Raw genomic sequence first — 6,544 nt, 5'->3', positions numbered from 1 at the left:
AAAGACGGGACTCTTTGAAAGAGTGTTACTTCCAGCATTTCCTTTTCACCCTGATTATGAACTCCACGTCACCTCACCCAGCTCTGAAGGCATCCGAGAGCCATCTATGAGTTCATTTGTGGACCGTTTATGAGCCCAGGAATAGGCAGAAGGGACAAATCCCAAACAAAGGAAAACCAAGGTGAGGAGCCTTGTAAAGTTGTGGAGTAAAGAGGACACGTGTGTCTGGTGCCTAACCCTTAAGGTGTCCTCGGGGACACACGGATGCAGTTTCCCACGAGCCTGGCATTCCTGTGTTCCTCTCTAAAGCATTGCCTCCATTTCTGCTTTAGAATTTTGAATGAGACAGTTTCTTTTTCAGATCCCAAAGTCGGATGCCGTTGGATCCCTCGGGACGGGATGGTGTTTCTGTGTGTGCCTGCCTACCAGGCCTGTGCTTTGCCTGTTGCCTTCCTGCTTGGTCATATTTTTGACTTGTGGCAAAGTGACTTTTGGAGCTCTGGCCGTAGTCCTGTCTAAGGGAGAATGGGTCAGGAGTGGTGCTAGATGCCTGTTCTTTTCTTTCAGGAAAGCAAGGGACCTCAGGCTGACACTGCCCTTTTAATGCCCCCAAGAGACTTATTAAAATCAAGCAACAGGTGGTCACAGTTGGCATAAGCTGATCCTTGTGAGCCATCAGTTGGGGCCAAGCACATTGCTGTCCACACTGTTGTCGACACCAGAGGCGAGGCAGTAGATACTGTGTGAGCAGGTAACCATTACCTAGGTAACCACCATGATGCATCCCTACTTTGTATCCATTCAAATAGGAACTTCCAAACACTTGGGGAAATCTGTCACGGCTTTCTGATTTTTAAAGGCACATCGTACAATGTGCAGTCTTTTTTTTATTTGACAAACAGGCAGACATTGAATTATTAGTGAGTGATCCAAGGGGTATGTAGCTTTCTACTTCCTTTTAATTATTTCTACGTATGAATTAAGACCAGGGTCTCATGCATGCCTGCACAAGTGTTTTACTATAGAGCTGACAGTATACTGCAACTCCTACTGATAGTTGAGCAGGGAAAGGTTTTCCTTGGCTCTCGCTCAGCAGGATGGATAACTGACTGAAGGGTGAAGAGGAAGGTTGGAGACTTGGAGAGTTTGGATAGCAAATCCTCAACCTCCTGAGAGTGTTGTTCAGAGCTAGAGAGCAGCAAACCTTGTCAGTGTTTCTCAAGGCTGTTCCTTCAGCACCTAGCTCAGGATGGATGTGTTGCAGGTCCTTGGTAATTTATGGCTGGATGCGTTGACTGTATCAGAGACTGCACTAGGTACTTAACTTGTATTTGTGACTCAACACTAAGAATTAGAAAGCCTAGACTGAGGCGGGTTTTTGTTTGCTTGTTTTAACTGGAGAGTTGGGGTGGATTGCAGCATTGCCTGTATTACAAAAAAAAAAAAAAAAAAAAAAAAAGTGGGGGCTTTATTTTCTTCAAGGTCAAACCACTTATTTGCTGGAAATGACAGTGATACTCCACTCTGCTGGTTAAGGGTTCTTTCTCTAATTGGGTAGAAACCCCAGGTATAGAGGTAGCAAAAAAAATATGTCAAGTGCTGGTCTCTGAACCACGCAGCAGTGAGTGGACCACTGGGGTGGGCAGACGCTATGGCAGGTCTCTGTGCAAGTCCCCTCCTATACCCAACCAGCGGTCAGTAATAACAGCTCTCAGCCTGTGATCTGACACTCTTGGTCCCAAACAGCTCCCTGGAACTCTTCAGGCTCTGGGCGCTCACAGCTTTTCTTCCCTCGGTCCTTATAACGCTTTATCCTATAGCCTCAGTTTTCCAGTTTCCTCCTTCCCTCCCTTCCTCCCTCCCTTCCCCCCCCCCCCCCCCGTTCCCGCCCGAGCTTCCTCCTACACAGTGCAGCTACTGCTGGGCCAACTAAGGTACCAGCCTTATGAGGCACAAGCCAGGTGCTGGTGCTTCTGTTCTCTCCATCCTTCTGCCCACCCCCACCCAAGCTCAAGCTGAGAGTAGATAAGGCCATTCTGAGTAAGCCTATTATTGGGCCTGCTTTGCAGCAGAAATGGGGGACACAAAGGGCAGCGCCTCTCTGCTGACCTGCCGAGTGAGCCTGAGCAGTCGGCTTGTATAGTTGGGGAGTTTGTGCACCATCACCGTTTGTTTTGGACAAGTCAGTACCAGTTACAGTCAGGGATGCTTTGGATGTGGACCCAACCACAGCCTGCTCTAGGCAATAGGTACCACTTTCTGTTAGGCCACCAGGGGGCGCGCTACCCCTCTGGCTAAGGTGGGAATACTTTCAAGGTTATTTAGACAGAATTCTAGGCTTAGGGTAGCGAAGAGTCTAACACAAACTGTTTGGAACAGCCTGGCTGAGGTTATATTTTTATCCAAAATACCACCAGGACTGAAACCAGTTTCAGTGCCAAACATAGGACACCTGTATCTTAGGGTTATGCTTGCTGTGGTAAAAAACAAAACAAAAACAAAAACAAAAAATCATAATGGAGAGTAAGTTGGAGGGAAAGTGTTTATTTGGCTGACGCTTCCGCCATAGTCAGGACAGGAACTCGGAGCCGATGCAGAGGTCGAGGAGCGGTGCTGCTTACTGACTTACTCAGTCTGCCGCCTCACAGAACACAGGACCACCACCAGCTTGTGAATAGCATCACCACAATAGACCCTCCCGGGTCAGCCACTAACTAGGGAAATGACTTACAGCTAGGTCTTTTGCAAGTTATCTCCCCAGTTGAGGTTCCTTCCTTTCAGGTGACTCCAGTTTGTGTGGAGTTGAGATTAAACTGGCCAGCACAGCGTCTGTGTCATTGCTCAGCTGTGGCTGTCACTGCGGCCAGGGCTAGGGAGAATCAGCTGGAGTCGTCGTGTAGTTGTTCCGAGGTATCTGCAGAATATTCATAATGGCCGGCGCTGGCATAAGGGTGGTCCCAGTTGTCGGTTAGAATGAGTCTTTTTGTTCCCAGCAGCCAGGACAGCAAGGGAAAGTGAGCCAACGGCTGCTAACGAGGGAGCCAAACGGCCCCATTCCAGCTGCCTGAGATGACTTTGTAGGTAAAGGTGCCTCTGCCAAACTTGGTGACCGGAGTTCCATCAGGGCCAACGTGGTAGAAGGAAAGACTCCTGCAGGTTGTCCTTTGACCTTCTGCACGTAGGCATGCACATGCATGCGCACGCAAGAATAAATAAACGCAGGTTGTCTTCTGACCTCTCGCACGCATGCGCACGCCTCCGCAAGCCTAAACAAAAGGTTAAACAAGAAATTTCCTATTGTCCCATCCTAACATTGCTCCCTATTTGTAGGAAAACGAAACTTCAGCAGTACTCACAATAAAGACTTAATTCACAATTAACACTAGGTTTTTTTTTTGTTTTTTTTTTTTTTTTTTTTTAAACAGATTGTAACCCTGCTTAATGCCGGCCCAGTGGCCCCGGGAGAGGTGTACCCCGCTCCCTGCAGTGTGTCGCTGCAGAGCTGGGATTTTCGTCTTTGTTCTTTTCATGTGGGTGAAGAGCACAAGGTAAACAGTTTGGTGGACCTGGGTTCAAGTCCTCTGCATTACATGACCACCGGAAAAACGTATTTAACCTCTGCACCTTGATATTTCCTTGTGATTACTGGGAATTGTTAATGAGATTGGCCTGTTGGCTCTACATAATAACTCAACACTTGTTGAGTTTTGGCACTGCTACTTTCTGTGCTGCTGACCCCGCACCCCCAGGAGTGTGTGTGTGTGTGTGTGTGTGTGTGTGTGTGTGTGTGTGTGGTGTAAGGGGGTGAGTCCTGCCGTGTACTCGGGTTTACTGATTCCAAGAAAGACTGGGAAGTTAGAAGTGGGACTGAGACAGACGCTCACTTAGTCCCTCAAAGTGGAAGGCAGCAGGTGCAGTCGAAGCCTGAGTTAGGAACTGAGTTTCTTGGTGCATTTTGAAGACTAAGTAGCATGTTGGTCGGCAAGACAGGGAGAAAAGATGGCGCTATTGGAGGTGATCTTGACCATCCTCAGAGGACGTGTTCATTTGTCAAGACTTTAGAAAGAAAAGTAAGATTTTAGAAACTTGTATTTGAGCAGCATACACTGATCCAAAAAAAAAAAAAAAAAAAAAAAAAAAAAAAAAAAGACAAACTGGCTCTAAGGGGGCGGGGGCTGTTTCCCGTTCTTAGGGAAGTCACAGTGAGTTAGAGTTCCAGCACACAGACAGCCTACTGTGTGCACGGAGCCTACATTTATTTCCAGATTGAATTAGGCAAAACACAAAGGCCAAACATGGGCGAAAGCCATCTTTCTTTCATTGATTCCAGATTCTTCTTCAAACCCGCCTAGAGGAGTCTTATGATCGCTGTCTTTATTTTTTGAATTTTAAGACTTAGCTAGTCTTTTGAGTTAACTACTCCTCCTTCTGAGCTTTGAGGCAGGAAGATGACCGTTAAGTCTTGCCAAGGCCGAAGGCCCTCCTTTGACGATGCATCTTGTATCATGGCCTGAGAATTGTAGTTGACAGCAGCGTAGACATTGGGCCGCACTCCTCTCAATCTGAGCAGTAGGCGATGGACCAACACTCACAAGGGAAGCTGCGTTCCCATCTGCTCAGAATCGCTCTCAGAAGCGCTTTCCTCATCTGCGAGGAAACACCATGGCTTAGCCCTCCTCAGCGAACGGAAGACAGACGTAGCTGGTGGAGTGTTATTAGATGTATTTGAACGGGTGAGAGTGAATTACTTAACTTCCCATTACCAGCAGACTCAAAGGTCAGGAAGGTCACCGGCTCGTTCACCTACCCATTACTTATCTTGACCAAAAGCCCTTGAGAATCATTCTGCGAGAACAGAGCTCTCATTACCCCTTAATGTTTTTTTTTCTTAAAGCCTTATTTTAATTCTATGAAGTTTGATCTGAGAAATGTCATAATTAAGGTCTTCAGAGGAAGAGTCATTCAGTACTGTTTAAGTACATAGTGGCTGCCAGGGTTCCACATCATAAACCAACCAAAACCAGCTTTATTCTCTTCCATAACTCTGCTGCCTTACTTGACCCTAAGTTATGGTGCTGTCAAACCAACTTATTAGTCACACAAAAATAATTATCGTGGCTTCTTCATAATCTCACCTTATTAGTCAGAAATATTAACCTGGATAATCACGTGCCACGGTCGACAGGCTCTGGCACTATTTTTAAACAGGAAAAAAGATTCTGAAAAGATGAATATTTTGCTACTTCAAAGAATGCTTTAAAAAACATGCTAGATCTGGTGGCTGCTCTGTGAAGCGTTTATAGGAAGTACTTTTGAAATAACTGTATACTCTTCTGGGTCACTATGAGGAGGCGTCTGATGTAAGGCCAGTCATGTGACCTGTAATCTTGGGTAACAGTTTTAGAGGAAGGGACCATTCCTTTGGAGTTGGGAGGGGGAATGACTTTACAGACTGTCTCTGGGGCTTGTGTGCAACCTCACTTTAGTAGCCCTTTCACAGAGCCTGTGCTTCCTGATGGCCGTAGGGCTGTGTTTGGGCTCCGTCTCAGATGAAGTAAGGAATGGAGGTCCCAGTTGTTGGGCCTAAACATATCCCAGCATTTGGCTAACCAGTGTCTTCCTCACCCCACCATCTCCATCTTATAGAAGAGATTGGGGCCCAGAGGTAGGGCTGGTGTGGTTAACAGCATTAAGTGGCAGGAAGCATAAGAAAAAAGACTTATTTATGTACAGGAGTACACTCTAGCTGTCTTCAGACACACCAGAAGAGGGCCTCTGATCTCATTACAGATGGTTCTGAGCCACCATGTGGTTGCTGGGAATTGAACTCATGACCTCTGGAAGAGCAGTCAGTGCTCTTAACTGCTGAGCCAACTCTCCAGCCCCAGCATTTTTTTTTTTTAAAACCGAAATGATAGTGGGGCTTAAACCCAGGGCTTCAAGCTTGCAGATTAATCATCCTGCTTCTGAGCCATAACCCCGCCCATTCACTCCAGTGTGTTGGTAACTGCTCATACACTACTTACACAGTCTTCCTATCTAACTTGGTCAACAGTCACAGATGTTTTCAGGATCCTTGAGGGCTCTGATTTCTCTCTAGAGACATTCTAGACACCCACCTTCCAAAATATCTGTCCCAGAAGTCTGAGTATCCCCTGCCCAGGGCAAAACGCTGTCTAAAGGGGCAGCTTAGGCTGAACTAAAGTATCAGTTCTAGGAGAGTTGCCCACCTGCCCCTCTCTCACACCCACCTCAACCCATGGTAGGATTCAGGCATGAATTCCCCTCAAAGATGTCTGTGTAACCCTTGGAGTCTGCCAATAGATCATGGAATGAAGGCAAGATTAAGGTCTGGATAGTGTTAGGATGCTAACCAGCTGTCCTTAATGTAAAGGCAGCTTTTAACTATAGGAGAGGAAGGCAGGTAGATGCAATAGAGCCAGCTGGGACTGAAAGAATGCTGTGAGCCCGTGTACAAAAAGCCCCTAGATGCTAGAAATGACAAAACTGGATGTCTCCCTAGAACTTCTACAAGGGACAGGCC

The sequence above is a fragment of the Micromys minutus genome (genome assembly GCF_963924665.1).
Source record: "Micromys minutus genome assembly, chromosome: 11".
Lineage (NCBI taxonomy): Eukaryota > Metazoa > Chordata > Mammalia > Rodentia > Muridae > Micromys > Micromys minutus.
Note: the sequence above shows the minus strand (reverse complement) of the source record.